This window comes from Dendropsophus ebraccatus, chromosome 4 (genome assembly GCF_027789765.1).
Source record: "Dendropsophus ebraccatus isolate aDenEbr1 chromosome 4, aDenEbr1.pat, whole genome shotgun sequence".
NCBI lineage: Eukaryota > Metazoa > Chordata > Amphibia > Anura > Hylidae > Dendropsophus > Dendropsophus ebraccatus.
The window spans coordinates 26,590,090-26,609,230 of NC_091457.1; the positions used below are offsets into that span (position 1 = coordinate 26,590,090).

A 19,141-nucleotide genomic window follows, 5' to 3' on the forward strand; every position below is an offset into this window, starting at 1 on the left:
AGTACTGATATCCTTGCAGCCCTGGTTAAACGATTATCAGGCTGTGTAATAGGCCCAGTAAACGAGCGCCGATCTAACAGATCGACACTCGTTTACAGTTGTTATCAGGCCCCTATCAGCCCGTACCCTAACTTTTTTGATGCTCATTCTGGAAACAGCTCCCCCAAAAGCAATAAAACAGCTGTAGGTGCAAATCACTGTACTGTTTTTCTCTCCCATGGATTTATTCATTGATTTCCTCTCTGACCTGTGACCCTGCTGTTACCATGCAGCAGTGCACACAATTTCCCACCATACCCTTTGCTTGCAGGCACAGTGGAGACCAACGGCCAGTACTTCCTGGAGATTGCAGTTGAACTGAGCATGCCTGATCTACCTTAGTGAGCCATGAATAATAAAGGGTCGATAGCTCTCACACAGAACTGTTTCAGAATTGCTTGTACATGTGAAATATGAATAATTTTACATAATATATCAGTTAAGACCTAGCTTTCTTAATGGGACAACTCCTTTAAATTTAGGGAACTTAGGCTTCAACTACAATCTCATCATGCCTCTAAATTAGTTTACAACTTAGAAAAATTACATCTTTCTTTCTAATTTCATCCTTGTTCATCGCACAGAATTAGGCTATAGTTTCAGATCCGCAGTTTTAGGTCCCATTGATTTCCTTTGGGCTGTTTACACTGTCTGTATATTTACAGGTCTGAACAGGGGCGGATTAAAGGGATTATCCAGCGCTACAAAAACATGGCCACTTTTCCCCCTACTGTTGTCTCCAGTTCAGGTGAGGTTTGCAATTAAGCTCCATTTACTTCAATGGAACTGAGTTTCAAAACCCCACCCAAACTGGAGACAACAGTAAGGGGAAAGTGGCCATGTTTTTGTAGCGCTGGATAACCCCTTTAACTTTACTATGGGCCCCGGGCTGTTCACCAAGCTTGGACCTCCCCAACCCACTGTAACTATGGTGGCACTAACTTAAGTCTTTTTCCTCCATAATGCAGCTTGTAAAGGACCTGTGGTGACATCATTGTCACATGATAAGGTCCTTCAGTATATTCTCTAATGTTACTGCGTTGTCTCCTGGATGCAGTTTGGCCCTGATTTGTACAAAATGCAGTAAAAAGCAGCAATTTTTATGCAAATCATGGATAAACATTATTCTGTTTGGGAGGCCCCAAGCTACCGCCCGAAACGGACCTATTATAATCCGCTACTGGGTCTGAAATATGCATAAATTGTATCCGCAAAAAATAGTGACAAGCTCTATTATGGACCGTAATTGCGGCACAGGGTGTTTTACAAAAGTCTGTGGGAGCGTCCGTAATTTTTGTGGATCCATCATTTTTACGGATGGAAACGCCTGTAATGTCCGCAAATTCGTAAAAAATATAGGCGAGTTCTCATTTTAAACCATTCCCAATTATTTAACTATCACATTCCCATTTTTTGCGGATTGCGGAAAATTGCAGATATCCTGATAAATAACTGAACATGTGAATGCAGCCTAAGGCAGGGTTCACTACGCTTTTCCAATCCGTTTAACGTATACGTTTTATGAAAAAAACAAATGCAAAAATGAATGCAATTGTATGCCATGCGTTTGGACCTGTTTTTCCATTGACTTTCATTATATATAAAAAAAAAAAACGGATCAAAAACAGATGCGTTTTTTTTTTTACGTACACAAAAATAGGGTTGACTACGTTTTCCTGTCCATTAAAAGTAACCAAAACGGATACGTTAAACGGATAGGAAAAACGTAGTGTGAACCCAGCCTTACTCCTGACCAGATTTTTGTTTGACTTTGTGATCAGCTATTCGTTTAATTTATGTTTTTACCATTTCCCCTTGTGAGGTCCTTGTCTACGCTTTGCCATTATACATAGTCAGCCAGTTATAGAAAAAATATATATTAGAGGACAGAGCTGACCTAGCACACAGCTGGGGCAATGCTATAATCTAGTCTCAGTTTTACCATATGATAAACATAGATTATTGCCTCACAATTTTTTTTATTTTATTTTGCCCTTCAAATATTTTTTTTTCCTGGCTTTGTAATACATTATACGGCAATAGAAAGAGTGCCAATAAAAACTACTAAGTTGTCCTGCCAAAAATAAGCCATCATACAACTCTGTCAGTGGAAATTTGTAAAGTTATGGGTGAGGAGGGAGAAGACGTACGCCAAAAGTCATAGGGGTTAACCGAGTGCTTCATTATTTAATGTGTCCGCTCTACTTTTTACATTAAGAAAACAAATGACTATTTAGTTACAATATTGCTGAGTATTTTATCGGAATACTATTCATTTAGCCTGTCTAGCCTTGTTTTCCCCTCGTTTAATGTTATTACACAGCGGGATGGGATCATGTGATGACTGGATGCTGGGATGAGACATGTCTGTCCTTGGCATACATGCAGCTTATCATTAAGTGGCCGGTGATGGATTATGATCGGAGGTAGTCAGCCATAATGGGACACAAGTCCAGTTTTACACTGTAGCATAAAAAATGTCTCTTTCATGTATGACTAATTTATTTAGTAACTGCAAGGGTAGTGCTTAAAGCAAATGTACCACTAGGTTCATCACTTTTTTTTTTTTTACATGAACAGGCCGATGCCAGGATGCCAGTGCCAGGGTCCTTTTTTTGAACCACCACCCAGTTCCCATACACAGCGCTGGTCTATTTCCAAGCATCAGATGGGGAATGAAGCACTGGAGGCCTGCCCGCCGGCCCCCTGTGTCACGAAACCCCCTCCTCTCTGTGACGGGGCTTAGAATCAATGGAGCCACGTCACAGAGGGGAGATCGTCTCACTGGGGGCCAACCAGGACCACCCCAGTGCCTCATGTCCAACCGGTGCTTGGAAATAGACCAGTGCAGTGTGCAGAAACCGAACAGCGGTTAAAAAAAAGAACGCGGCACTAACATCCCTGCGACGGTACTGGCCTGTTCATGCTCATGTTCAAAAAAAAAAAAAAAAGCTATGTACCTAGTGGTACATTTTTTTTACTGATTAGAGCCAGGTACTGAAACATTTTCTTTTTTTCTAATCTGTTTCTTTTTTTCTGATTATTTAATTTAAAATTAATTGTACATTTTTATGGGTTCTGCCATCTTGTCTGAGCCATTTTGACAGCAGCTAGTGACTTGCTTTACAGTAACCCCATTGACCATAGGACATATATATCCCATTCAGATGACTAGGAAAGGCTTCTGGGCATGCTCAGTGACCTTTACAGTGGTTATTCTAGTAGGATTTCTGAGAACAGCTATTGTGTGTACCTCTATTATCTATATACTGATGTCTCCTGTCTCTGTATTCCTGTCTGTGTTTATAAGGAGGATACAGCCAGGAAATTATCTGTACAGAATAGGAAGTCTAATCTTTATTTTAGTGCTAGTGGCCGGAATGGAAACTGCAATATTTCAGGATTATTTCAAAATCTTGATATTAAAATTGGGAAAACATATCATAATTTTCTGTTGACACATCCCCCTAAATGATTGCACATTTAGGCTATGTTCATTCAATATTTTCCAATTTTTTTAAAGAAAAGAACGGCCATTGTTTTCAATTAAAACAACAGCCATTCTTGTTATAGAGAAATGTGCTGCATTGAAGGCAATGCAAACAACGGCTGTTGTTCAAACAATGTATTGAACAACGGTCATTGTTTGAAACGGCTGTGCAAATAATTAACATATCATTTATTTCCGTGCATTGTGCATTGAGTTCAATGCAATTTTCAATGCAACAATGGCCATTGTTTTTGACTGTCCAACAACAGCTATTATCCATACCTTGTATGAGCAAAGCCTCATAGAGTGGCTACAATGGGGAAAAAAAATTAGCCAATCGAGGTATCTATTTTTTTTCTACAGGGGAAATAATGAATTCATTGTTTTGGTTGGTATGCTCCTATGATGATGCCAAACTCCCATATTACATGTTCATTGTATATTATATATCTATAATTGTTATAAGTCCTTCTATATGCTGTCTTTAAGTGAATCCCTACTTATCTACTATGATGAATGAGATAAAAACGTAGAATAATTTTCGAAAACACAGTGTTTATTTGTGTCTTTTCTATTAAAAACCTTGTATTATTCGCCGGCTTTTTGGTACACTTTGCCCTGTGATTAACAAGCACTTGATGTGCCCATTCTTCGGCAATGTGCAATGAACAGTAAAATTAAAGTCTTGCATAAATTTTAGAACAAACAGTTCAAACTATCAAGAACAGTGTTTTGCATATGTAAAGCGAGGCGAATATGACTGCGATCAAAATATTACCGCTTCTGTTCAGTGTCTAGCAATGGTCGTCCACCTCTATGGAGTCTAAAGAAAAGATAAGCAGACACCATCCTGCCGTGTAGGTCGGGGAGGACGTAACTGGCAGACATGTATGGTTGACATCCATAGTGCATTCTCATAGGATAGGTCACCTTTTACGTGCACAGACATATCCTACCTTACCACTGTCTGTGGCCACCTCTGCCAACATCCTTTAGGTACTTGCTTCATGGGAAATTTGTTTATGTTTTAACACAAAAAATTGACCATATAGCAGTATCCATAGTGGCAATGGCATAAGCTGTAATATGAAAAGTATTACATACAAATAATCCCTACCAGGCTATTGGTAAGGCCATTTGTAATCTGCAAAAGAAGTGGTTTGGCACTATCATTGTATAAAACTTTAAAGGGCTTCTTAGTTTCTTTTCTACTATCCATAGGAGAGGGGATAGCAAGCTGCTGGATGGGGGTCCGACCAATGAGACCCTCACCAATCCAGAGTACGGGAATGCAGTCCCCACAGTGAATGAACTGCTCAATGCATCTGTGTGATCACCGCAACTGGGGCTCCATTCATTCTCTATTGGGCCAGCAAACCCTTCAGAGTTCAGTGCTCAGAAGCATTCGGTAGCCCCATAGACAATGAATTGAGCTCAGTGCTTTATTTATTGGAAGGCGATTCCATCACCTTTCTTGGGATAGGTGGGGAATCCAGTTAACGGAACCCCAGCTATCAGCTTGTTATCCTTTGGATAAGGAAAAACAAGAATACCCCTTTAAGTGCTCTAAAAACCAGGAGACACCCGAGTAGGGTTCTCCTCCATGTGACCATGTTTTGAAGATGACTGTTCTTGTTGCAATTATAATGTAGGATACCTTTACACGTATCGGATCGCAGCGGATTCTGCTGTGATTCCTGTAATTTTCTATGGGTTTACATACTTGCAGAGGATTTTGCCTTCTATTGTATTTAAAGCCCTGTCCCACCTTACTCAGAGCTGTCTGGCAAATAGGTTACCTCTTGCTTCTCAGCCTCCCTGGTATCCCGATCAGCCAATCAGTGCGCTGCCCATCCGTAGCCACTGATTGGCTGAGTGGGACACCAGGGAGTCGGGAGCCTGAGAAGCAAGCAGGAGCTTGGCCAGGTAACATATTTGCCGGGCAGATGTGGGTTAAGTGGCATGGGGCTTTAAATACAGTAGAAGGCAAAATCCTCTGCAAGTATGTAAACCCATAGAAAATGAAAGTTCCGGGAATTGAGATTCTGCTGTGATCCGGTACGTGTGAACGTACCCTTAAAGCCAACAAAGAGCAGAGTACCTCAGGACATTTGCTGCTATAGTGATGCCAGTGAGCATACTTATATAAAGTTTGCAGTGGTCAAAGCGCTTTTGTTATTTACCGGTATACTTTATAGCTTTAGGAAAGGATATTTCTGTATTCTTTTATGATTTGTTAAAATGTTTTTTTTTTTTTTTTTTTTTTAACTAATAAAATGGTGAATTCAATTACAAAAAAAGGTTGCTGTAAGATTACAGGTTTTTGAAAGATGACTTATTTCCTTTAAATGTATAAAAAGAAAGGAATAGTAAAACGCTTTAAGCAAAGAGTTGCCATTTAGAAAATATATAATCATCTCTTCATGGTTATGCACTTTCACAAAGACTAAGTCATGGCTGGGATCTACAACACAGAGTGATGTTTTCAGCTGAGATTGCAATGTATGTATCTGTTTTTAGTTTCTAATTGTAGCAATTTTCCCGGTAAACTTAGCTGTCCATGTGATTAATCTCATTCAATATGATATTTCTGCGCTATAGAAGTCAGGAAATACTCCAAGGAGAGGTACGAGAAGACCAGGTAGGGAGGGAAATTTTCCTCTTAAAGTGCCATCCATAAACATTAAAACTACACATAGGATAATATTATTTCTTAAAGGAGAAGTCCGGCATTTTCTCCTACTTTTGGCCACGGCCGTTCTACCAGCTCACCACAAGGAGAGGAAAGTTCCTACTTGTAAACAATCCACCACCATCCCCCTTTCCCCCATCTGGATCTCCAATCTGTAGGCTGACGGCTTTTAGAAAATCGCCGGACTTCTTTAGGGTATAAACCCACACACCGTATATGCAGCAGATATGCAACAAAAACGCAGAGGATTTGTTGGTACAGATTTGATGCTGTGTTCAGTTATTTAGATCTAATCTGCTGCGAGTTTGCTGCGAGTTTGCTGCGTATCGCAGCAGCAAATACGCTGCATATACGGTGTGTGGGTTTATACCCTTAAGGAGATTTTCTTTTGGCAAATATTTTTTTTCCCCCATATAGCAGACAGTTACAAAGAAAATAAAACAAGTGACCGTATTGTTCACATTGTCCATGTGATGCAGGATAGTGTGAGACGGTACTCCACTAGAGAGGTGGTGCTCGTCGCTGGCAAATCCAAGGCAAAAGAAAAGAATGTCCGGCACTCACCAAGTAGTTTCTGCAATTTATTCACATTCCAATAAAGAGGTTACAGTCATAGAATGCGTTTAGGCACACAAGCCTTCATCAACTAGCTAGTTGATGAAGGCCTGCACATCGAAATGCGACCTATGACTGTATCCTTTTTATTGAAATGGGAATAAATTGCAGAAACTACTTGGTGAGTGCCGGGAAATCTTTACTATTGTCCATGTGACGTAATGCACATAGGGAGAGATTTATCAAACTGGTATAAAGTAGAATTGTCTTATTTGCCCCCAGCAACCAATCAGATTCCACCTTTCATTTTTCAAAGAATCTTTGAGGAATGAAAAGTGGAATCTGATTGGTTGCTAGGGGGCAAATAAGACAATTCTTCTTACACCTGTTTGATAAATCTCCCCATAGTGTAAAAAATATAAAGACTAGACATGAAGGACCCCTCTTGCATTTCTAAATCACCCTTCTAGTTATCTGTTACCCAGAGGGTTATGAGTACTAGGGTCTCAGAAAGAATAGTGATCAAAAGATATAAAACAGGCCACCAAACAGGACAGCTGAATAAAGCAAAGGCCATGTAAAAGGCTCTATAAACGAGCGTTGATCTGGGATATCGGTACTTGTTAGCAGCATGGCTCGGGATGTGTAATAAAGCCTTAAACACACCTGTGTTTACCAGGTTCTGATGCTAGGCAGTATGGACTTTGCTGCTAGGGACCAATGCTGTGTCTGCAGAGACAGATAAATGGTCTCATCAAAGACCTGAGATGGGCAAAGAATTGTTGACTAGCAGAGCGCAAAACCAGGAGGACATGGATAAACCAAATGAGCAGGTGAGAGGTTATCTGTCAAAAAGTCAGATTGATCCAAAATGATAGAAGATGGGTATGAAACCGGGAACAAAAAATAATCAAAGGCACTTAGGGTACTATTACACAGGTCAATGAAGGCCCGATAATAAATGAAAACTAGCGCCGATCTGCTAGATCGTCGCTCGTTTACTGGGCCCATTATACGACCCGATAATCGTTTAACAAGGGCTGCAGGGACATCGTTTCCTATGTCCTTGCAGCCCTTGTTCAAACTTTATACTTTACCTGCCCAGGCTGCAGGGCTCCTCTTGTTCTGTGCTTCTCCCCAGGTCCGCGCGCTCCAGCTTCAGAGCGGCCTGTCTCAGCTGACAGGCCGCTCAGCCAATCACTGGCTGCGGCGGTCCTGGCCAGTGATTGGCTGAGCTGCCCTTCAGCTGAGACAGGCCCCTCTGAAGCTGGAGCGCGCGGGATTCGGGGAGAAGCACAGAACAAGAGGAGGCCTGCAGCCTGGACAGGTAAAGTATTCTTCGTTGCTAATCGTCAGTGCTGGCCACGCACCGCTATTACACGTAGTGGTGCGCGTTCAGCGCTCGACAATTAAAAATCAGAACCTATATCAACGATCAGCCGATGACAATGATCATCGGCTGATCGTTGTCTATATTACACGGAACGATAATTGGCTGGATAGGGCCCATTCGGCCGATTATCGTTTCGTGTAATAGTACCCTTACACGGGTAAATACCTAATCCAAAGAAGGCACCTTAGCTTAGGATTAGATACAACATACCCTTAAGTCTTCTGCAGGAGAGGAAGACAAGCTGGGCTGCGTGCCTGGCCGTATGGCACAGCTGTTGTGTTTTGCCAGTCAGCTCTATAGTATGGCTGGAGCTGAAGTCTCAGTTCCCAATCACGTCCTGCGGCTGGGACTCCAGTCTCCATAAAACTACTCCCCTCATCATCCTCCTTGCCTGCGATAGAGCCTCTTTGAGTGTGACTAAGCTAGCGTTGTATCCTAATTGGCATTCCCTGGTTTTCCTGATTCTTACTGGACTTCCTGACTATTCGCCTGACTTATGGTTTTGTACCACAACTACCGATAGTTCCTGTTCAGTCCTTGTTGGGGCCGGCCTGCTAAGGATCCGATCACTTCAAAAGGAAGGGGCCAGCGGGGTGGGTGTCAGTGTTAAGGCTTCACTTATCCTGTGTCTCTGGGCCCCAGCCTGACAAAGACACTGTGCTAAGTCCCTGACACAGCATACAGTCAAAATTATTATAATGAATGAGGTAGTATTTCATTCATCTCTACATATATCTATAGATTAGAGATGAGTGAACCTGGAGCATGCTCGAGTCCATCCGAACCCGAACTTTCGGCATTTGATTAGCGGTGGCTGCTGAACTTGGATAAAGCCCTAAGGCTATGTGGAAAACATGGATATAGTCATTCGCTGTATCCATGTTTTCCAGACAACCTTAGAGCTTTATCCAAGTTCAGCAGCCCCAGCTAATCAAATGCCGATCGTTCGGGTTTGTATGGACTCGAACCCGAACCCAGTTCACTCATCTCTACTATAGATATCACCCCAAACATAAGATCTGCTCATCACAAGACCCTTCCTTGTATAACTTTTCTGCTGTATGCATCCCCTCCCCTTTGTTAAACCTGCCGTATAAATCCCCTTATCTAATATTCGGTCTCCCAAGATAGAAGACTCTCTCCGATTCTCCAGACTAGAAAACATCCATCATTCCAGACCCACTCTCCTCCATGTATTCCATCATTAACACCCATTTGCCTTATGTTCTGTCTCTTGGGCAAGGCTTTTCTATTGTCTTGGTTTCTTTATCCCGTAGGTTCGGTGTATTGTGTACATGCTTGGTGCTCATGTGCACTCACGTATGTTATGTACAGTATTAATCCCCCTCCTCTTCCCATATACAGCGTCTTTGGAACTTTTTGAAGCTATACTCATACAAATGTGTTTCCTAATTTGGCAAGAACATCCAATGCACCATACCCGAACAGGACGGGGAACTGTATTGTTACGTTGGCAGGTCTATAGAAACTAGTGTTCCGTCTAGATGTATTCCAGGTAATTTATTGGTGGAACTTGAAGCTGAACAATTGTTTGGCACTCCAACAATGAGATTCATAAGGTAATTACATATTCCTTACTAGAAATGAGTGAGTACGTGTCCTTTTTTTTCCTTTTAGGACACTTTGCTAGCAATCCAAACACAGTGTTGACTTGATGAGCACCGCATTGGTATTCTAATTCATGGCTTATTTTATAAGCAGTTCTAGTCTGATTGAATCCTCTAGTTGTTATGTAGTTCAGTGCTCTTCTCCCAGAATCCACAGGAAAGGATTCACAGTATTAGGACACCAATGGCCCAGAGCACCGTGGGTGACAAAGCCCTTAAGCATAGATCCCCATGACTCTGTTATAAAGAGCTAGACCTAATTAATAATTCTATGTAAATACGGATACGAGAATATTAGATCAGCCCACAGTCACATCTATTATACAATATATTTAACTATTGTTAGTAAAAAGCTGTGTACAATGGCTCAAAGGTCTCCATATCGAATAAAAGCCTTATTGTAAATGCCTGTACATACTGCGGGACATTCTTTCTCTCTATTTAAACCATAAGCAATTACTTTAACCTGTAGCAACAATTATACCTTCCATGATATTGTTATAATAAATCTTTTAGTAGGTGTAAATATAGGAAACTTGGTAATATATATTATTAGGGAGGAGTATTTATTCTCTGCTCTTTCGACTTTTTAGCTCCGTCTACTAAACTTATATTATAATGTTTATATTCGCCGTCTTCACAATTATTGCTTCTCTAGTATTTTATCATACAACTTCCTTTGCCGCCCTGCTTCCACACATAAAACCCCTAAAGCCCCTATTACATGGGGCAATTCAGAGGAGCAAGCCAGCGCCGACCTATCAGGGAGGTGTGTGGGGGGGGGGGGCTGCCCGGGTGATCGGTAGATCGTTGCTCCTCTGCTCCTATTGCACGGAGCGACGGCAGCATATCACTGCTATCTAGATCGTTGGTCTTTTAACATGTTGAAAGACACTGAACGACAACGATCAGCCGTCATCGCGCATGTGGGATGATCATTGTCTTCTATTACACAAGACGAATATCGTCCATAACGGCCATATGGGTCCAATATGGCCGATAATGGTTTTCTGTAATAGGGCTTTAGCTCTCCAAACACACTTAACCACCTCAGACCCATATCCTACTAACGTCTACTTTAACTCTCAGTCAACAAAACCCCATCTCTCGTATTGCTGTTTCACCACCAAAACCTCTATGGCAGCCTTTAATTTACTCGAACCCACCTCAACCTTCCCTTTCCCTTTCTTCTCTAAATGTACTCTCTGTTTGCATCCTTTTCGTCCTCCCATCTCTAATTGGCCGTCACCTTCTATCCTCCAAGAGCTATACCACTATTTTTACTTATCACTTAGCTCCTACAGTTCTTTAAAATGGCATCCCCACCATCATCATGGATGACTTTCCTCATTGACCCTTACCATTTGCTTACCATACCATTGACCCACACCTACATGTGTTCCCTATCTAACCTCTCAAACCCTCTCTTACTTACTTTCTCTTCCCTTTTCTCCTTGTGTGGGGTAACTCTCTTGATATTAACCCTTTCTCTCTCTCTTTTCTCCTGCCATCCACTTCCGAATACCAAAGCAGCCACTGTTGTTAATAATACTACATTCACTACAACAGTCAACCCATCCCTTACACTCACTCAAAGAGCTTGATGAATCAATAGGCAAGTGTGGGACACTAGTCTGACAAAACAACCGAGGCAAGCTTCCAAGGTTGCAGGGCGGCGTTGGAAGAAAACCCACTCCGAAGAAGGCTTCAATACATACAAACAACCAGTTCTCATATTCAAATCTAACCCACTTCTCATAAACACGACCACTTCACTACTGTCATGTCTGCTCGGTCACACAATCCCAAACAATTTTACATTTTTAACTCCCTTCTCCACTCATCAGTGCCCCCTCTAATATGGCTGATTAGAACATTAGAAACAGCTTAGATCTCCAGGACTTTTAGCCTCTCTATACAGCAGCTGAGGAGTCTCTCCCTATTACATGCTTCTCCACCATTACTGATGAGGTGTGATGTGGAGGGCAGTTTTGAAAGCTTTTTACCACCTTTGCATCTGTCCCTAATCCATTCCACCAACTACTGTGTTTATGCCAGCCTTATCTCATCTCTTTACCCATCCTTAGGAGACGTCCAGCCAAAAGTAATGTACATTAACTATGGGAAATGCACATATACTGCTATTTCCCTTTTAGCAGATCAGACAGGGTTCAGATTCTGTAAAAAAACGTGACGTCACGAATCAGTTGTAATTCCTATGGAGTGTCCAGCAGGGGGCGCATTATATGTACATTAGGAATTTGTCTAACTTTTCATATGTAATAACATATAAAAAATACGTTTTGGCTGGAGTTGTCCTTTAAGAAGGTTTCCCTCAACTTCTTTTGTTTAGCCATCCCATGTCTAACTGAACCCATTTGCCTCAAAACTTCCTGAACCGCATGTCCACCTTGAGTTGACCTCCCCCCTCTCATCCAATATTTTTGCAGTCTGGCATCTGACCCCACTACTGTATTACAACAGCCTTATTCACATTATTATGGTCAATAGTGGTCTTGTAACTGCTTCATGGCATTACTTAAACAGTGATCCTGTCCTCCAACCCCTTTTTAGACAATCCTTTCTATTACAAATTCTGCAATCCTTTGACACGAAGGCTTGACCCTTTCCTGGATGGCCTCTTGCCTTACCATTCAAACAGTTAGGGCCAGTTCACACAGAGTAAAACTGGCGAAACTGGCATGGAATCCTGCCAGCCTCCGTATTAATACAGGCATTCTATGGGAGGGCTCGCGTTCCTCCTCTCTCACCGCCTCTCCGCTCAGAAGAATTGACACTTTTGTGATGGGTAGTGTCTTCTTCTGTACCTGTATGTCACTCAATACAGGGGTAACGTTTATGGCCCATCCACAGATCACTGGGGATCTCGAGAAAAAGGACCTCCAAGTCCTGTCCAGCCTAGTTGTGGAGAATGGAGGTGGTCGCGAAGCCGAAAACATGCCCTCATTCTTGAGATAGGGCAGGTATAAATGTCTGCACCTATGTCAAGAGGAAGAAACCCATTTAAGATTAAGTTTATCATGTGGTTTTTGCCTTGTAATTTGTATTGTAAAGGGGTGTAAAGTAGATCTGGCTCGGTTGCCCCTAGCAACCAATCAGATTCCACTTTTTTATTCTTAACAGATTCTTTGGAAAATGAAAGGTGGAATCTGATTGGTTGCTAGGGGCAACTAAGCCAATTCTACTTTACATCAGTTTGATGAATCTCCCCCATTGTTCCTATATACAGCTCCAAATGAAGTAATAATTATAAGTGACATCTTCTTCTCCTCGCCTGTATTCCTCCTCTACTGCCTACAGGTTGTCTATAAATGTTCAGCAACCTCCTAGCTGTCTACATTTAAAAAAGTAAGGGAGGAGAGGAGAAGAAGAGTGCAAAAAAAATCTTCCTCATTGCTATGAGAGGGGAGGAAGGAGGAGGAGGAGGAGGAGGAGGAGGGGGCTCCTGTTACAACCTCTGCTCAGTTTATGTGTGAAACTGCATTAGCGGGAGAGAGGAGGGGGCAGCAGATGGGAGACATCAGACTGATTCAGAGCACACAGCCACCACTCTGACATCACGCCAGGAATAGCCTACCCAATCAACCCGCATGAATAGAGAAAATGAACATTTATAGAAAATATGCAGACAGGAAGGGAAGACCCCAAATATGCAGCTTATATACATTTCTGTCTGCTCCCCATCCAATACACGCATGTAGGGGGATGAGGAGTGACTGATAAAATACGGAGAGAGTTTAATGCATATCTATTGTTACATGAAACGGTTCATTCTTATATGTCTATACAGGTAATAGGAAGGTGAAGCCTGATGCACTATAGTACTGTAAACCAGCGCTTCTCAAACTTTTTCTACTGGAGCCTCACCCAATAGAGCAGGGCAATGCCTGGGCCTCACCAGACTGACTAATAGGGCCTGGGCCTCAGAATCTGTGGTGAAAGTCCATTTAAAAGCTGAAAATAATGCTAGGGCTAGCTTTCACCCGTCTTCCACGTTCTTAATATTCTTACAAAGCAAGTACAAAATAAATTAATAATATTGTTACAATGGATATTTTTGCAAACAGCAAAAGGACTGTGCAGATCATAGTTACTTTTGTGAAAACTGGCTCCCCAGCTGGGCCTCACCAACAACTAGGGGACGCCTCATTGGTGTAAACTAATTGTTGCTCTTACAATACATACCGTGTTTTCCCAAAAATAAGACGCCCTCCTAAAATAGACACCCCAGCTACTCTACCCTCTAGTCTAAACCCCCCTCGAAAATAAGGCAACCCTACACTAGACTAGGGCATCCCCCGAAAATAAGGCACCCCCTGGACTCACCTAATCTCCTTGTGGACCTTTAAGGCAGGCACTGCAGGTAGCCTGGACCATGGCCCCCACGTCCTCTGCACGCCACAGGACCCGCCACTGACACACGTCACGCCGCTGACACACTGCAGGACTCGCCGCTGACTTGCTTTTTTGGTGAGTGTTCCGGGGAGGTCGTCTTATTTCTATAAGGCACCGTTTTATTTTCAGGGAAACACGGTAACAGGACCATGTAATGATATTACAGGAGGGGTGACAGTACCGCCCCTGGTGCACCACAACCTAATTTACATAATTGATAAAAGACATGTGCGATGCCCTGGCCCCTGGGGGCCACTTCCGCAGTGCTGGTGTTATGAGCGGGCAATGACCGGGGCAGCTGCAGGGGTTATACTTGTCACGGTATAGGCCTGAGGGCAGCACAGCTGTAGGGCCGGTCTGTGGAATCTGCGGGTGATGATGGGCATGCGATTCTTCGCTGCACCTAGTCAGGGCACCAGTTAGTGGACACCAATGCCAGGGTTCCGTAACAGCGGTTTTATTATAGATGAGGTAACTAGTAGCAACAGTTCTGTCCGGATGCAACCGGGTATATAGCAGGCTTTGACAAATAAGGCAGGAGTGGTGCTGCATAGGCTGTGAGAATACGTGCCGGATGATGGGAGTAGGAGTATGAGAGAAATAGCGTTGCTGGGTGGATTAGCTTGAGAATAATACTTGCTGTGAATCCTTGTAGCGATGAGGAGAGATAACGGAATGACACCCAGATGAGAGAGAAGACTCCGGACACTTGAGCAGGCAGATACAGCCGAAGACTGGTATATAGCAGCAGACTTAGTCACTCTTCTGTGGGAGAGGATAGAACCACACAACCTCCTTGCTTGGAAGCAGGGGGAAGACTAACTTGTCAGCAGGAAGTGGGAGGTCACATGGTTGCTCCTGGCCAGAGCTAGTCGGCCATTGGAGGAACCATGGTTACAGGTCACGTGATCAACAGCCTTGCATACCACTGTACACTGTAATAATACACAGGAATACATGACAATACACATGAAAATGCACAATACCAGAGAATACTAGGGGAAAACCAGCAGCAGTTGCAGTGCAAACACTTACCAGAACAGGCATTGACACAGACATAGAAATGGCCATAATAGGAGTAGTAGTCTGCATGTTCTGGGACACTGCATACCTCCCTAGCAAGTTTGAGCCGACCTCGACGAATCTAGAAGGCAGCAAACATGAATAGACTGGACAATCAAACGACAGGAATGAATGATGAGAGTGAGTGTGATGAGGTGTGTGTTTCCCACGCCCAAGGCACAGGTGAGAAGAGAGAGAATGAGAAACCCTAGTGGCAGGACTTCACCTAGGGGTGCCTAACGTACTCTGGCGACCAGGTAGCTAGTGCGTGAACCATCTGACGTGTAAGCCAGGACAACTTAACTGCTGGCGGGGGACCCTCAATATTCCAGCCAGTTAGACAGTAGGTTTTCTGTTAAATGTGTTACCCTACTGGAAAAGAGAACTGTGAAGACCTGTGTACTACCTTGGCGTGTCTGAGTAGTGTCTTGGATACCTGGAAGAGAAAAGAACAAAATAATAAAAGCAAACATACATGGGGAGCTCCCTTTCATACCACTCAATCACACACACAAGCACTCCACAGGCCAAACACACGAAAAGATATCCAAGGTGCGATATGTATGGACCAGTGTGAAGGTTAGGTATGACTATGTGTGATTACTACTGTGTTGGGACAAGACGGAGGCGAACAAATACTGGAAACAAAAAGGAAGGGAACACAAGGGACAACAAATACTGCGAGGTCTTGAGGAGAACTGGCTCACATGAATCTGAATGAAACCTGAGAAAAATCTGAATGAAAATCTGAGAAAAATCTGCATACGAACTGGCTCAACTAAATCTTTCCAGCTATAGATATGATAATAATACACAATACTGAGACTGGATGAGAAAATACACTCCTACATAAACTGGACTTTCTCTGAGGTATATATATATACTGACTTCTCTTACTCAGAGGAGGAGCTATCTGACTTTGACACTGGAAAAATATACTGTTTTACAAAAGAGGCACTCTACTCTGAGGCAATCTACGTAACCTTGTGCTTACTCAGAGGAGGAAATACAAAGACTTTGATAACACTGGAATGCAATGGTAGAAAAAGTGCAATAATGAAATAAGCTCAATAATACCCTGTGTGGAACACACAATCACAGGAAAGTGCATTAGGAAGGAATGGGTTAAGTGTCTCTGTTAGGTAGAGTCTCTTTTAGGCAATTGGAACATCGTCCATGTAAAAGGCTCTGGGACAGGCACTAGAGAACCTTTTGTTATGGTAAGCGTCCATCAGCTTATCGCTGGTTAGTACAGGGAACTTGGTCAGGAGGACCAGGCACGAACCTTGAACGTTGCAGGAACCTGAAACAATTAAACAGTTAGACAACAGAAACAGTTTAAGGGCTCTGGTCTCTGTAAGGACACTTAGCAGAAATGTCCTGGAGGACCCTGAGTAGGCTTCTTCTTTTTCTTCTTCCACGGATAGCGATAGCGTGAAGGGCCTGGAGCAGAAGCATCACTGGATGCCGTAGTGACTACAATGCTGGGCGTCACCGTGGTGATAGGAGAGATGATGGGGGCCACATGATAGGTGACGGTCGAGGTAGAAGAGGCAGCCTTAGCCACAGCAGTGGGGACAGTAGAGGGGACTGCGGTAGTAGACGGGCCCGCTGTAGTGGAAGCTGCAGGAGTAGCGCTAGGTATAGCGGTGGCAGCTGTAGTGGCAGGCGACAGGGCAGCGAGGGCCTGCTGAATGTCCTCGATCAGCTGCATAATCTTAGGCCCCGGCCCGAGCATCCATTGCGGCAGGGGCGGCGAATCACGCCCTGGAGGTTGCCACAGACCCGGGGATATGAAGGCCTTAGCAGAGTTCTCCCCTTTAGGGCCAGGGACTGAGGACAACAGAGTCGGTCCACTTACAATCTGTTCGCTGTCCGGTGATGAGGACCCTCCGGTACAAGAAGCGAGGTCAGCGGTGCTGGAGTGACCGGGTCCCGGAGAAATGCTGGTCTCAGGTATGGGCCCCTCATTCTGATCAGCAGAGGCCGGGATGAAGGCCCGGCGAAGACTTCCGTCGTCCGACGGGGCAGCGGCCCAGCTGGTGTCGCTGTAGGATGGGAGTGGTGCTAGCAGGCAGGCAGGATTGCTCTCCGGCAGTTCCGGCATCACTGGTGCTGCGGCTGCAGGCAAACGTTTCTCGGGGGCCGCCATCTTGTCACGCTCTGGCCGGAACTTGTAGCAGGAAGGGGAGGAGCGAGAGGGCAGAAAGCTCGACTCCCCAATCTGCCCAGAAACTATGACGTCATCCGGCCCAGGCAGGCAATCAGGAGCAGTCAATGGAAAGTCTATGGCGCCGGGCGATTCCCGCGCTTTGGCAGCATGGCTGTTAACCCCCTCCTCTCCGGGGTATGGCGCAGCCAGAAATTGAAGAAAACGGCGGCCATCTTGTGTACTGTTTAGGGCCCGAAACACTTTAATCACCCCCATAGTAATCGGCAAAGTCTCTGGGGGGTAACAGTACAGTTCTGGGGACACTGACAGTTGGCACAACACAGTCTGTATCCTGTTCGTGACGCCAAAAATGCGATGCCCTGGCCCCTGGGGGCCACTTCCGCAGTGCTGGTGTTATGAGCGGGCAATGACCGGGGCAGCTGCAGGGGTTATACTTGTCACGGTATAGGCCTGAGGGCAGCACAGCTGTAGGGCCGGTCTGTGGAATCTGCGGGTGATGATGGGCATGCGATTCTTCGCTGCACCTAGTCAGGGCACCAGTTAGTGGACACCAATGCCAGGGTTCCGTAACAGCGGTTTTATTATAGATGAGGTAACTAGTAGCAACAGTTCTGTCCGGATGCAACCGGGTATATAGCAGGCTTTGACAAATAAGGCAGGAGTGGTGCTGCATAGGCTGTGAGAATACGTGCCGGATGATGGGAGTAGGAGTATGAGAGAAATAGCGTTGCTGGGTGGATTAGCTTGAGAATAATACTTGCTGTGAATCCTTGTAGCGATGAGGAGAGATAACGGAATGACACCCAGATGAGAGAGAAGACTCCGGACACTTGAGCAGGCAGATACAGCCGAAGACTGGTATATAGCAGCAGACTTAGTCACTCTTCTGTGGGAGAGGATAGAACCACACAACCTCCTTGCTTGGAAGCAGGGGGAAGACTAACTTGTCAGCAGGAAGTGGGAGGTCACATGGTTGCTCCTGGCCAGAGCTAGTCGGCCATTGGAGGAACCATGGTTACAGGTCACGTGATCGACAGCCTTGCATACCACTGTACACTGTAATAATACACAGGAATACATGACAATACACATGAAAATGCACAATACCAGAGAATACTAGGGGAAAACCAGCAGCAGTTGCAGTGCAAACCCTTACCAGAACAGGCATTGACACAGACATAGAAATGGCCATAATAGGAGTAGTAGTCTGCATGTTCTGGGACACTGCACATGTTCTATACAAGATGGCAGCACATCTGCAGGTGCCATCTAAGAGCTCTGTTTAGCAGTGCCATTAGTTTCATATAGCCATAGATGGTGACAGTTTCTCGGTATTTCAGTGTTCATTTAATTTTTAGTCTATACTGTAAATCATTCAAGATAAGTGACATAACAGTAATCACATGCATTAAATATACATTGCACCAGTATCCAATAGAGGCTGCGTCGCATCAGTACCTAGGTCCATCACACAAATAAGAGGGGCATGTCTGGCAAAATATATTGTAGCTCGTAAAAGCAGACAGAAAATTATGGGTTGAACAATGATAAGTCCTGCAACTAAAATCTTGACATTTCTGAATTAAAGGAGAGAATTAGAAGGGACAACTGAAAGTGAAAAGAAAAGGTCAGAAAGGGAACATAATATACATGTAGCACAAATATGCTTGTTTGCATGTAAATGTCTCTGCCA

At 43.9% G+C, this 19,141-nt stretch overlaps 1 protein-coding gene across 13 annotated transcripts in view; it reads left to right on the forward strand.

Moving 5' to 3' along the window:
* The window catches only part of NRXN2 (neurexin 2), a 609,925-nt gene that overhangs the window by 116,190 nt on the left and 474,594 nt on the right, over positions 1-19,141 (forward strand). Inside the window, exon 1 of one of the 13 annotated variants that reach the window (XM_069965318.1) lies at positions 7,550-7,609. The exons of the other annotated variants lie outside the window; for them this stretch is intronic. The gene's annotated coding sequence lies outside the window, so the exon portion shown is untranslated. Of the gene's footprint in view, positions 1-7,549; positions 7,610-19,141 lie in introns of those variants that run through there. 13 annotated transcript variants of the gene reach the window in all.